This window comes from Lichenostomus cassidix, chromosome 1Ab (assembly GCF_008360975.1).
Source record: "Lichenostomus cassidix isolate B80296 chromosome 1Ab, HeHo_3.0, whole genome shotgun sequence".
NCBI classification, from domain to species: Eukaryota; Metazoa; Chordata; class Aves; order Passeriformes; family Meliphagidae; genus Lichenostomus; species Lichenostomus cassidix.
In genome coordinates this window covers 10,804,770-10,818,636 of record NC_139481.1, presented here as the reverse complement: position 1 = coordinate 10,818,636, position 13,867 = coordinate 10,804,770, and the positions used below count along the sequence as shown (strand labels likewise).

Here is a 13,867-nt window from a genome sequence, read left to right as displayed (position 1 = left end):
GGTGGTCTTTCTCCAGTGGTGTAGGTATTTTTAACTACGCCCAGTTGCACAACTACCCCCTATGCCCCTACTGCCACTCCTCAGCTCTTTATTTCTGTATTTATTGTCTAACTAGGGGGAAATATAAGTGAAGCAGTTTCTTCCTTTCATTCTCCCGGGCAAGCAACTGTGGGGATAGAAAATGCAAATTCTTGGAAGCCTGCTGGGATTTTTTTTTTCCTAAGTAAATCAGATGCTGAGCCTAGTACTTCTAAAAGGAGAGGGGCAGTGGCTCTCGACCACGCAAAGACTTTGGCTAACGTTTGCCAGTTTTCCTGGTGATTCTTTCCAAGCTATTGCAGCACAAGGCAATAGCCTGGATCTCTTTCTTTCGCTCTCTCCTTTGCCCGGGTAATTACTCTAAGTTCCAGCTCCCTCCCCCCCCACCCCCCCCACCCTCCCCCACCCTCCATTAACCTTGGATCCATAGCTCCCGATGACGATTCTCTCGCCTTCCCTCCACTACATCAGCTGTTACTTTTCATTTCATGGCTTACTGGTGAAACTCGAGCTCTTTTCCTCTTTACATGTCCAACTTGTTTCCTTCCCCAGATGCTTTTGAATTTCCTTTCACATTAAAGCCGCTGATGTGTGGGTATTTCAGCGGGGTAAAGGGAGGAGGAAGAGGAGAAGGAGGAGGAGGAGAAGGAGGAGAAGGAAGGACGGTCAGCGAGTCCAGCCAGAGTGGGATGCCAGGAAAACTGCCGGAGGAAGGGTAGCGATGCTCCAGCTTCTCTCCTTGCCGTGCTGAGGGACAGGGGCGCAGGACGGGCTTCCTACACCCGAGGCGGCAAAGTGCGCCCAAGTTCAGCCCCCTTGAGCACCGACACAGCAGCCCTGGGCTCGCTCGGGACTCATGTGACTAAAAAAAAACCGAGGAAAGCAAACTCCACCTCCTCCCAGGTCCGCAGCAATCCCGTACACCACCCGCCCCTCCATCTCCGGCTCTCCGCCGGGGTTCGCACACCCTGTCCGGCCGCGGCTCTGCTTGGGCTCCGCTCCGGCCACCAACGCCAAGGAACGCGGGGACAGCCGCTGCTGGCTTTGAGGGAGTTTTCTTTTTTTTTTTTTTTTTTTTTTTTTCTTTTAATAGCCGAAGCAGCAACCGGTAGAGACTACTGCAAGGACTGATCAGCAGGCACTCCTCGTCACCGTGTCAGGTGGGGGAAGGGAGCCTCATCCGGCTGATTTACTGACTGCTTGGGGAAAACCGGCTTTGACTGGGGAAAGGGTCTGTTTGGGGGGCAGGGAGAAAGGGGAAGGGTTAAGGAAGGAGCATCTGTCGAGCTGAACAGGCAGCCCTGGAGAAGCGGCTGTGCCCTGTGCTCCCTGAGCAGGCGCTGAGCAAACATCCCCTCCAGCTCTGCCCCTCGCTCACTGCCCGCTGCCCACAGCACCGCCGCGCTCCGGGCTGTCCTGCTCGGAAGGAGCCGTGAGGCCTTTGATTCGCCCCCCACCGACTTGGTGCCCCAGAGCCACACTCAGAGTTCCCAAGGGCACCCAGCAGGCAGCCCTGGGTGTGTGGGACCACCGCCTGTCCCCGTTCCAGGGTTGCCCGGTTTTTACATGAATTACAAACCTTGTAGTCAAAGTGAGATTAGGACTAGGATTACTCAATTTCACACACACTATAAAATCCACTGCTGGCGTTTGAAACGCATTCTTTAGACGCTTTTCCTGTTAACATGTCTGCAGGGTAACAAAGCTGCAGAAGGGTCTAGAGAGTAAGGCATGAGGAGCTGCCGAGGGAACTGGCGTGGCTCAGCCAGGACCTTTTCTCTCTCTACAGCTCCCTGACACGAGGGTGCAGCCAGGGGGGAGTCGGACTCTGCTCCCAGGACAAAAATAAATGGTTCCTCAAGTTTTGCCAGGGGAGGTTCAGGTTGGACATCAGGAGGAATTTCTTAATGGAAAAGATTTATCAGGTATTGGAAGGGGAGGTGGTGGAGTCCCCATCCCCAGAGGTGTCCAAGGAATGACTGGATGTGGCACTCAGTGCTCTGGTCTGGTTGACAAGGTGGTGATCAGTCACAGGTTGGACTTGATAATCTTAGAGGTCTTTTCCAACCTAAATAATTCTATGACAATATGTATGATCCCTAGTCTTTCTTCTCTTTCCCAGCCAATTTCAGTGACTCAGTTTCAATCGGTCACACACCTAAGCCAGGTCCTGTCTGTGGAGTACAGGGACGTGGCAGTGATCACGGTGCTCCAACCACAGACTGCAGTGTGGGGAAGCACTGAACACACAACTGGGAAATCATCTCCCTGTGGAGCACAATCCATGTTGCAGTGGGGAAACAGCAGGATTTCAGGGTCAGTGGAGTAGGACTGTGGGAGAGGATGGACCACAAAATCCATAGGGAAATGGACTTCAGTATTTCTACCATCCACAGTTCCATCAAAGAGAGACTCTAGATGTCTGCCTGAAGGGGACACTTCCAAATTGAAGTGTAAAGGGTGTTTAGTGCTGCAAGAGACATCCTGAGCAGCCTTTCTATTGAGAACTTATTGAGAGCTTGCTCTGCTTGCTTGCTGTTCTTTAACTTTTGTTAACCCAGCCTTGTGCATAAAAGGCTGAAATCTCCACTCTGTACTGGGCCCACAGAAATGAGGAAATGCTTCACAGCAGAGAGCCTCCTCCACCACAGAGATGGTGCTCAGACTTCCATACTCTGCTTTTTCTCCTGCTTCCCCTCAGACCCCCTGTTCCCCACCACCACCTTCTCTGCAGCAGTGACACTCCCAGTTATGTATCTGGCCAAGCTGGCCAACTGATCCAGCAGACCACTACTCCCTCAGAAAAATAAATTGCCTTTCAAAGCTGATTTTTTCCCCTCCCACACTCCCATGCCTTTGAAGTGCTCCACATTAACACTATCCATGGGAAGGTGGTCATCTGGGGAGTCACCAACTACAGGAAGAAATTACCTGTTTCATTGAAGATTACATTTCCCTTGTTAACATTAAAAGAATTTTGATCTCTTCTTTGTTGGTTTCTTTTATCCAGATGTGTAAAGTTGCACATTTCCACATGCCAAGGTGCTGCTGAGTGTAATGTGTATTAGCAACCTACAGTCCTTCATTATACCTTATTCTAATTCTGTACCACCTTCTAGATACAGCTGTACTTTTGTGACAAAAATAAAATTTTCTGAACACAGTGTTTAGTACACACAGCTAGAACATCCCAAATGGTGACAGCAAGTGCAACCTTTTAGCAGAAATAAGTGATAAGGAAAACAGACTTCTCATGATTATAACTTAAAGAGAAAACCAACAAGCTTGAAGCCACTTGTCAAGTGTGTCCAATAAAGGGTGTTGACATTTTTTAAAGGGACAACCCCCCATCTCTTACCAAGTAGACTAGCCCCCTGTATGCTCCTGAAATAAGTGTGTATATGATAGATCTAGAAATAGATAGCTGTCATGGTGATGGGTGCCCAGAATAACTAGTTATCTGCTCTGCCTTCCTCTCAGTCTCCCACTTTCTGAGCCCATCCTGGATTACCCTGCTTGCACAGCTGCATCCCGAAGGGTGACATACTGGCAGTGCGCCTCGCCAGCTGAAATTACCTGGGCATGAGCTGTCTGTGCAGAGATAAATCACGCTGGCACAGCAACCAAAGGCACTCAGAGCTGCTCCACTTGATGAGCACTCGGTGGCAACAGAATTGTCAGAGCCTGGGTCAGGCTGACCAGCCTAGCCTCTCACTGCTCCTAGGGCAGGACAAAGAACATGTGCTGTGGAAACACGGCCGAGGAAACAACAGAACACAGTGTAAGCTTTCCTTCAGCAATCCTAAGAAAACATCTTCCCTGTGCCAAGACAAACCTCAGTGTAATCTTTGCATTTTCCTACAAAATCATCCAACTCCTACTTCTCTCGCTCTCTTTTAAGGACATCAGTATTTTTCAGTCATAAAAGAGTCTTTGTAATGTACTCATTTTGTGAGTCTTTTTGTTACCTCCATATAATTCTCCCAGACAATTATTATCACAGCCATTGTTACATAATCCAGTTAAAAGTAGTTCTTCTGTGCCTCCATCTCTTTCTCCTGCTACAGAATGAAATGTTTGAATGAAGAGTAACATTCTTCAAGATAATGAGCTCTCCAAAAGGAAGGTAATGGAAAGTACATATTAATTAACAATGCTAAATTGTGGGATGGTATTTATATCACATTGGGAGATTAAGAATGGAGAAAAAAAGAGTTTATCTTCTCTGGCATAGGCCATCATATTAAAATTTAAAAAAAAAATAAAAAAATAAAAAACCCAAACCAGGAATATACAAACCTTTTCTCTTATTAATTTTCTTTGCAGAAATGAGTGAGCATTTCCTGTCAGTTGATTACTACCCAGAGGATGCTGCGTCACTGACTACCAACAAGTTAGAAAATCTCAAATAATCTCCTTGGAGTATCATAATCTCCTACCAAGGACATTTTACTTCGGTTTCTGCATCACTGGAACAGGCAGGAGAATTACAAAAGCTTTCTTGTGTGTAGGTTTGAGGCAACACTGTCCCCCGTGGTTAGACTGGCAGGGACAGAAGGCAGCTGCTCCTTCCACCTTTGGGCACTGCACTCGACAAAGAGGGTGGCCCTGGGGCAGTGCAGAGCAACCAGATGAAAGCACAAGGCTTTTCAAAGTATGTTAATTAGATATACCTGCCATTTCCACTCCACATTTGTCAGGTGTCACAGAAAATCAGGTGTTTCTCCGCTGGCAAAACATCTTCCTCTTTCTGTGAGAGATCTGGTCCCTTCAAGGAGCATGTGAAGGGTATTCCAGGCTCTGACCCAAAAGAAGCAGACAGTACAACTGTCACCGAAACTGCGGGAAAAACAAAAACCCTCCAACAACATTTTTAATGTTAGAGAGTCAAGGCATTACTTTATTATCTGGCCAGGATGTTGTTCTGGCCAGGATGTATCACAGAAATCACCTCATCCACACACAGCGTGGGTGTGCAGAGAGAATCATTCTACAATACATGGCTTTTACTTGATTCTTCAGATATTTTATACAGTAAAAAGACATAGAAATGTATTGGGTCAGTGTTCATTTGTCCAAAGGTAAGCAAACCCCCAGTATTCAGCTGCCTATTGGATCCGAATCTCCTTGCTTCTGATGTCATTGAGATTTTTTATTTTTCAATTTTTCTATCAGTCCTTTTTGGGCCAGATGTCTTCACCCCTGCTGGAGGTGGTGTGGGGTAACTGTTTGTAGATAGCCACTGCTGTCCTGCTGATGTTCTGCTGATAGCCCTTTATCTTTTTGGTTACTTCCAGTCTGTTGATATGTTGAGTTTATCAGACCTCACCTGGTAGAACAATGCCCTGGAAAGAAACCTAAAATTCCTTTTCCTGGGTAAAGACAAACAGAATCCTTTGACTGAAGTTATACAAAATATTTAAACTGGTATATTTTCCAACACAACCAAAGTGTGGTCAGAGCAATGCCTGAAAGCCTTGTGCACACTGCACAGCAAGCTTGCACACTGCTGTGCCAGCACAACTGTGTTGCTTGTGCTCCCTCAAGACAAAGAGTAGCTGCATCACAGTGGGAGTTTGGTCAGCACCCCCAGCCTCATGCAATGCAGTGTGATGTCAGTGTGAATTTGTTCATACACAATTATGTCCTGGGTTACAGAAGGATAGTGCCAATGTGGGGTATAACCAAACCGTGTATTCTATTCCTCTCATGCCATTTCTGACAAGCTCTTAATGATAGGTTGTCCACAATAGATGCCCAGTGCATACCTGACCCCTCAGGCTACAAGCTGGGTGTTAAATGAGATAAGGGAGAGGAGGCAAACCCTTCCAGGCAGGGCAGTGTTTCTTTGTCTTCACAAATGACTCAGACTGAAAACTCCCTCTGGGAATCACCAGCACAGTTACCCATCCTGAGGGGTCATCTCTGTTAATTGGCCATTGTGGCTAAACGGCACCAGCACAATGGGCAGCTGCAGGGATTTAGACTCCCAAAAACATCCTATGACTCACAGGATTACATCATTCCTTTGTGAAATTCCCCGCCCTGGAGGAGGTACTGAGCATTCTCCCCTGAACCTGACGATATATAACTGGGGACTTGGGACACCATCACCACCACCAGCAGAGGATCAGAACTTGCACACAACTAATGCTTTCAACTGCAACCATCACTCCAACGGGACTGCAGTCACCATTTGCTAGGTCTGTAACCACCACCCTGCCCAATAGGGTTCCAGCTTGTATTCTGACTTTATAGGTTTAAGCCAGTTTTTCTGTGTATCATTGTATAATTTTCTGTGTATCATTTATTGTAACCTTTACATTAAATTGTAACTCTGACCTGAAATCTCTCAATGGATTAGTGTGGGGTTCATTTCTCCCACTGGTTTACTTTCAAACCAGCACAAATTAGCTAATCAAAACAAATGTGCTTCAGTTTCAGGTGCCAGAAGTTCTTGCTGACCATCTCAGCCTACAGGCTTTTTGAACGCTGAGAACTTTTCTACAGAATTTGTCTTAGTTTGGGACACACTCTCAGATGTTTCTTTTTATTCAAGTTTCGCTTTCTTCCCTGAGTTCTAAGCAAGCTAGGTTAAGATACAAGTCTATTAAAGAAAAGTCCTTAAAAGTCTTAATGTCTTCTGCACTTAGACATTTCTTTTCAAAATTGCAGGAAACACGTGTGTGCCAAAACCCTGGTTTTTCAATCATTTAACCAAGATGCTTTGTCAACTTTATATTCCCATGCCATGTGACAACTCTAGCTATACACGGACAGAAGCCATGTTCTCTGTGTTCTCAAACCAGGGAACTGTTCCAACCTGTCTTAAACTTGACTGTAAGCCCTGCTTGAGCAGTGGGAAACATTACTACTTTTTATTCCATCAGGAAAGTTCTGTGATGGGGCTCCAGATCCAATCCAGGAGGAAAGCAAGGCTCTGGTGCTGTAATTAAAGTCCTTCTGACTGAGGATGGTCCTGATGAATGTAGCTGCTATAGACATCAATCTAAATATAGACAGGCCCCATGTGACTGTGTGGCAGATGTCAATTTGTATTTAAACTCTGCTCTCCCTGTGACTTGAGAGGAAGAAATAGATGAGTAGAGGAAGACTCCAAAATCTTACCCATTTAATTATATGGAAAGTTAATCTCCTTGCAAAAATTGCTGGAAATCAGTGACACGAGATGAATGGCAGGGAAAAAACACATCTGAAGACCAGAGTGGAATTACAACTTTGACTGTGTCATCTTCATCTCAAAAGTCTATTTGCCCCTCAGATAAAAGGAGAATGGGATCATGTGAAGTCCTGTTGGGTAGTGTGACTTAAAAGAGGAGGTGTCTGGTTCCTGTGGGGCAATGGCATTGTCCAACAGCACAGAGACACGGACACCATGGACACAGAATTAGGGCAAAAGTAAAACTAGGCGTAGAAAGTTTCATTTTTACCATTATTCTCTCCAAGACAAATTGCAGCACATGGACTTGAAATAAAAACAAGTCTGATAGTAAATGAGCAGTAGCTTTGAATACTGAAGAAAAGTAACCCTAAATCTAATGCAATAAGGTAGAATATTCCAGGCAGTTTTAATCTCTATGTCTTTTAACCTGAATTCCCCCAAACAAAGTCTCTTTTTAGAGATGGTAAATTAAACAGATACAAAGGCAAATAGTAAAAGCTTGTAATTGATCATCTTGATTTTGTTTTCTTTACTGCTAAGAAATAATGCCCTGTAACAAATGCCCTCTGTGAAAGACATCCAATCTGCAGATCAGTTTTAAAAACAGACTCACTGGTTCATTGCAGACAGACAAATTTTGCACTGCCTTATATTTTGTTCAAATATATTAATCTCAGAGGGGCACTAGTGTGGCAGAATTTCCTAGTGTGATGGATCCCAAGTCAGACTTGGCAAGAGGCATGCAAGAGAGGACAGGATGAGAAGCCCTGTATTTCTGTATTTCTGTGGTGGGCGTTGGGACCAGTAATTCATGTCATACAAAACCTCATGTTGGCTTCATGGGGTAACCAACAGGGTTTCATCAAGGATGTGCAATTTCCCTGGACAGTGTTGGAAAGAAAGCAAAAGGACTTTCTCCTTGCTGGTTGTTCTCCACAGCAGTAAAAAAAAAAAAAAAAAAAAAAGATGGCATCAGAGAATTTATTTAGTTTTATATCCAACAGGAATTTGGTCAGAATCTGTCACATTGTTTCAGGTAACCTAAGGAGCTACAGAGAGTGCTGACATTTGTACTGCTTATTTTTTCAGAATTTTTTTTTTTTTGCACTGAATACTTTTTCTTTTAAACTTATGTTTTAGCACTGACATAAAGGTACTATTTTCATCTGGATAAAATATTTTCACTACTTATGTAGTATTATAGCCTTAACTGCTTTCCTTGTGTTCTAAAGCATAATTTCTGAATCTTCCTCCACTGCCTGAATGCCAAAGCAAGAAGTGCTTCTCTGTGTCCTTGACTCAGCTTATTTCAAAGACTTCAACTGTTTTCTTTGGCATAGCTTAGAACGGCAAATTTCAGCAGGGGACCAGCTTTGACTTGTTATTGGTCAGGCTTTAAATGTTAATATATGCTAGCAGAAAATATGTTCTTTTTTCTTAAATGATCTTTTGACTTTTGGGACTCTTTTTCTAAGTTCAGGAGTTATCTCACTAGTGGGAATCAACACCCCCAGACTTACAGTTCACCTAAACATGCGTGGTGGTTTTGATTGGCCCAAAACATCAGTAAAGTATTTTTTGACATCTGGGAGAAATTTGGATCCCTCAGAAGCTGTTGTGGTAGGCCTGGGGAGGTGTCTGAGGGGTGGAGAGTGGCACAAAGATGGCTCCTGTGTGTCCTGAGTAAAAGTTCTGGAAGTTTTTACATCAAGTCCAGCAGAGCCAATCTCTGATGGCTCTGAAGGTGATGGACATGCTGCCGGCCAAGTTTGGGCCAATTAGAGGTGCTGGTTACGCCTCTGTGAAAACATATTTAAGAAGAAATCAAAACAAAGCAGGCACGCACTTCTTTCACTTCTTTGTAGTTGGAGGAGGAGGAGGTGGAGGTGAAAATATGTGAGGGAGAACAGCATGGAGACGCCAAGGTCAGTGGAGACGGGGGGCGAGGAGGTGCTTTTGGTGCCGGAGCTGAAAACTCTCTGCTAGCCGGGGTGAAGGCCATGGGGGGGCACAGGTTGTCCCCCTGCAGCCCATGGAGTCCACAAGAATGCAGAAATCTACCCACTGCTTACTCCAGATGAGCAGGTGGATGCCTGGAGAAAACTGTGATCCAGTGGGAGTCTCATCGAAGAGTTAAAACTGCAAAGGCCTTGCAAGGGAGGGAAAGGCCTTGCTCCTGGGATGGAAGCAGCCTGGCCTCAGCTCAGGAGAGTCTGCACAGCACCTTATGGACAAAGAGACTCTTGTTGCAGGAAAATTCGGGCGGGATGTTGCTTGTGAGATTGGACACATGCCAAAGAGGTTCCCAGAGGTCTGTCTCTCATGGGAGGGACCTCATGGCTAAGTAGAGAACCCCTCTCCCTGATGGACTGACCAGAAAATACCCCTTACCCTGCCCGTGTTGTTGGTTTAGAAAGAGGGAGAGGGAGTGAGCGGAGAGACTGCTTCTTAAGAGGGTGGGGGTGAGAGCAGAAAAAAACTGTCTGGAGAGAGAGAGAAACAAGTAGAGATAAAGAGTATTTGTAGTAGAAGAATTGTGGTGATGAATAGATTTATGGACTTGCTCTGTGGACTGAGAAAATACCCCACACCCTGCCCCCTACCCAAGCTTGTTGGTTAAAGAAGAGGAAAGAGGGTGAATAAAATGGGTTCGTAAGAGGGAGGGAGGTGAGTGAACAAAATAGTGTATGAAAAGTTTATTTTTGCCTTACATTTATCCTCCAACTCTGTTAGGTAATTAAATCACTTTTTGCAACTTTAAGTTTAAAGCCTGTTTGCCCTTTCTTCGTGCGTCCTCCTAGCAATGTCCTCTCTCATTTAACTCACAAGATTGGTGTGTATTTTTACAGTTTTTTTCTTGTGGCAAGAGAGAGTCGAAGTGCCTGGTGTTTAGTCAGGGTCAAACCCCGACAACATGGAAATGTAATCACAAATAACCAGGTGCAAATATTTTAGGATGTTACCAGAACAGTAAATAGGTAAGTTTACTTTGCTTTTAAAACAGGAAAATACATTTGGTCAATTATCACATCTCAGCTGAGGGGAGGTAGAATTCTAAGACATTTGAAATCAAATGTTGAAGGCCACTTGACCATATCAAACTGATTCTCTATATATACTTTTTTTAACATGATAGGTAGGGAAAAAAAAGAAACCCGACTGGTAAAAACTTGCTTTGTGTTCCTGCAAATGGACACTTTCTATCCATGAAACTTTGTTTCCAGAAAGAAAAGTCCAAACTACACAGAACTGAAATGTGTATTTTAGGTGTCACAAAACCTTAGGCTAAATCTTTAGCTCAGCCTAAAATATTCTGTTTTCTTGTTCTGTGATTAAGCACAAGGTAGAAACTTAAGTAGCTAGAGATCCAGATTTTCTGACTTTTTTAGCCAATACCTTGCTTTTCAATGAGTAAACTCTGTGTTTGAAAATTTTACTAGTTCTACTGCTGAGAGACCTTCTATAAAACACTATTTTTCTATGCAAACACTTTACCTAACTTGTAACCAAAGGAACAGGGGCCAGAGCTGTCAGTCAAGTTTAAAAGGGCCATTTGTGATAATATTAGAGAGACCACGTGGGAAGATTTTGTCATTCTGCTAACACAGGCCTTGAAGCACAACTTTGCCTTAAGAATGGGTGTTTTTAGGGTAGAATTTTGGATATGCAGTCTCTCAGATGCATTTATCAGAAATGCTTTTTTTTAAATAAAATAAATTGCTTTCCAATTCTGTAACAAAACAAAAATTATAAAGAAATAGAAAAAATTTTTGCTGTTTCCTTGTCAACTTTCTTAGAGGTATTTTTGTAGGGCTTTCAGCAGAGAAAAGCCAAGGAAGATTTAAAAGCATTGATGCTGAGCACACCAGTTGTTACTCCTGAGTTGCTTACACAGTTATTTAAGTGCAAAATGCCAACATTCCACAGAAAACTGCCTAAACAAATTCACTTAGCTTCCTTCCTTAGTGTTTACAAACTTACTTGCTCCATAACCTCCATACTTGTCCTTTGCTGGGATGGAAGTGCCAGGAAGAAAGGAAAAGTTGGAAGGGAGATGGGTAGAATTGCAAATATCTGTTATCTACACTATGTGCCTTATAGGCTGCTCTTCCTCCAGCGCTGGTAAACACAGGCATAAGGAGGCCACAGTGGGGAGAGAAGAACATTTCCTACAGCCTGGAGCAGACAAGTCTCTTCCAGGTGTACAGAGGTCTGGAATGAGTGTTCTTAAAACACCAGGAACAGCAGAGTCTCTGTTCCTCCAGGTGACATCCTGTGGGAAAAATGGGGATCAGTCTTGCACCATGTCAGGGGGATGTGCAGCACTCATTCCTCACAGAGCTGAATGAGAAAATTGGGGAGTTTTGTAAATGCAGTGCAACCCCCAGAGAGCAGAGAGTTTGGAGAGCATCAGCAGGAGTGCAGGGAGGGGTCTGATCTGCTGCCAACAGGAGAAACACTGGACTCAAAGGAGAGGAATGACTCAGAGCACTTGCTGTTTTATGAAAACATGTTCCCTCTCAGCCATTTCACAGCCCATTTTCTTTGCCTTTTTGGGTAGTTTTTTCCCTCCTCCACCTTCTTCCCTTTCATGTAATTTTTTGAATTTTTCCTGCTTCAGCTGAATGGCACAAAAAGCTGAGGTTGCTTTTTTTCCTTGCTTGCAAAACAGTTTAAATATTGCAGGGAGGAGCCAATTGGATCAGAGAGGTAACTGCAGCCAGTCTAATGAGAGGGCTTCACATATTTTCTGTCTCATTAAAGAAACAGCAAGTCCCTGCACTGTGTCTATTAAAGGTGACAGAGCACAAGGCTCTCATTGGGAACTTCACAAATTAAATAGATCTGCCTGCAAGGGAAAACAGCCAACCTCCATAATTTTGGTAGCATCACAGTCCCAGGAATGGTCACATCAATTCCCCTTTGGTGCAATCCTAGCTGTTCCTGCCTCCTGCATTTCCCTTCTTCATCTTGATTTAGGGTAAAATAGAAATTAATGTAAAAGAACTAGAAGTTGGATAGTAGTAATAATATTTTTGAACTGACTTAGAGAGACAGAGATTGAATAATGATTTACTAAGATATGCCTGCTGCAATTCATTTATTACTCTCTTAATGAATTTGTGCCTACCTGGTATCGGGGAGGATGGAGAGAGGAGAGCCAAATAATTGAGAAAAACCACTGAGTGTAACCGAGCATCCCACCCTTGGACCCCAGGACCAGTATGAGTTGGTTCTCAGGCTTGGACTAGGACCAAGAACCAAGGGAGCATGCGCAAGGGAACAGGGTGAACAGTTCATCGTGATGAAGAGTATCGACCACATCATAATTAATCATCGGGACCCTTGCCCACAATTATTCTGAAGACACTGTGCTTGCGCGGGCATATTTAGATAAACTTTGAACTCATTATAATACGAAGCAGGGATAGGTATTGAATATGTATAGGGGCATTGTGTAACTTTATGCATATGTAATCTGTAACCTAATATAAACCTAGTGAAGTGCTGCTGAGGGTGTGCATGTCTTTGGAGGGGCTACCCCCCATGCACCCCAGCTGGAATAAACACATACCTACTTCATAACTATCTGAGTTGTGGAGTCTATTCCGTGCTTCAGTCTTGTGCAGGAAAGTGTACTCAGCCTGATTTCACATCTGATGTACTCCTGCTCCAAGGAAGTTCATGTGGTAGTGACAGCACTGCCGCCTTTCCATCTCCTTATGGAGCTTGGGAATGCCACATCCTTGGAGATGCTCTGTCCTTTCTGGTGGCCCTCATGCTGCTGTCACACGATTAGATTACAGGCAACTGGCAAGTCTCCTATTCCTTGATTTTATAAATCCAGAATAACCTCTCCACCTCACCATGCTCCAGAAAAGCAGGAGGTGAAGTTGTGTGAGACTCCTCGAGACAACTTTCAGCCCTAAAATGTCAGTATCAAAGTTCAAACTTTTCTTAGCTGAGTGTGAATTGCAGTGAAGGGAAAGACTTCTCAGCTCCACAAGGAAATCCTGGGAGGACTCAAAGTCAGCAGACACCTCTTGAGTGAAGGAGGAGCAGCACAGCCAGGCTGAGCTCCAATGTCCCTGTTTCCAGGGATCACTAGTGAGATCTTGTAGGGAAGCATCATTCACCACCGTCACTGAGGCAGGAATAGACTCCACAACTCAGATAGCTATGAAGTAGGTATGTGTTTATTCCAGATGGGGAGCATGAGGCGTAGCCCCTCCAAAAGCATGCACACCATCAGCAGCACTTCACTAGGTTTATATTAGGTTACAGGTTACATATGCATAAAGTTAGACAAAGCCCCTATACATATTCATTATCTATCTCTGCTTCATATTATAATGAGTTCAAAGTTCATTTAAATATGCTCGCGCAAGCGCAGTGTCTCAGATTAATTGTGGGCAAGGGTCCCAAATGATTCATGAGGGCAAAGTCGGTAGTCTTCCTCATGATGAACTCTTCACCCTGTTCCCTTGTGCATGCTCCCTTGGTTCTTGGTCCAAGCCCAAGCCTGAGAACCACCTTGTACCAGTTCTGGGGTCCAAGGGCGGGATGCTCAGTTATACTCAGTAGTTTTTCTCAATTATTTGGCTCTCTTCTCTCTATCCTCCCCGATGCTAGGTAGGCACAAAA

The 13,867-nt window shown here is 44.3% G+C and overlaps 1 long non-coding RNA gene across 1 annotated transcript in view; it reads left to right on the top strand.

The window, feature by feature from the left end:
* Nucleotides 1-8,768: 8,768 nt before the first annotated feature.
* The window catches only part of LOC146442924 (uncharacterized), a 300,193-nt gene continuing 295,094 nt past the window's right edge, over nucleotides 8,769-13,867 (top strand). The window contains exon 1 of the long non-coding RNA XR_014849506.1: nucleotides 8,769-9,151. This is a non-coding gene — a long non-coding RNA (uncharacterized LOC146442924). The remainder of the gene's footprint in view (nucleotides 9,152-13,867) is intronic.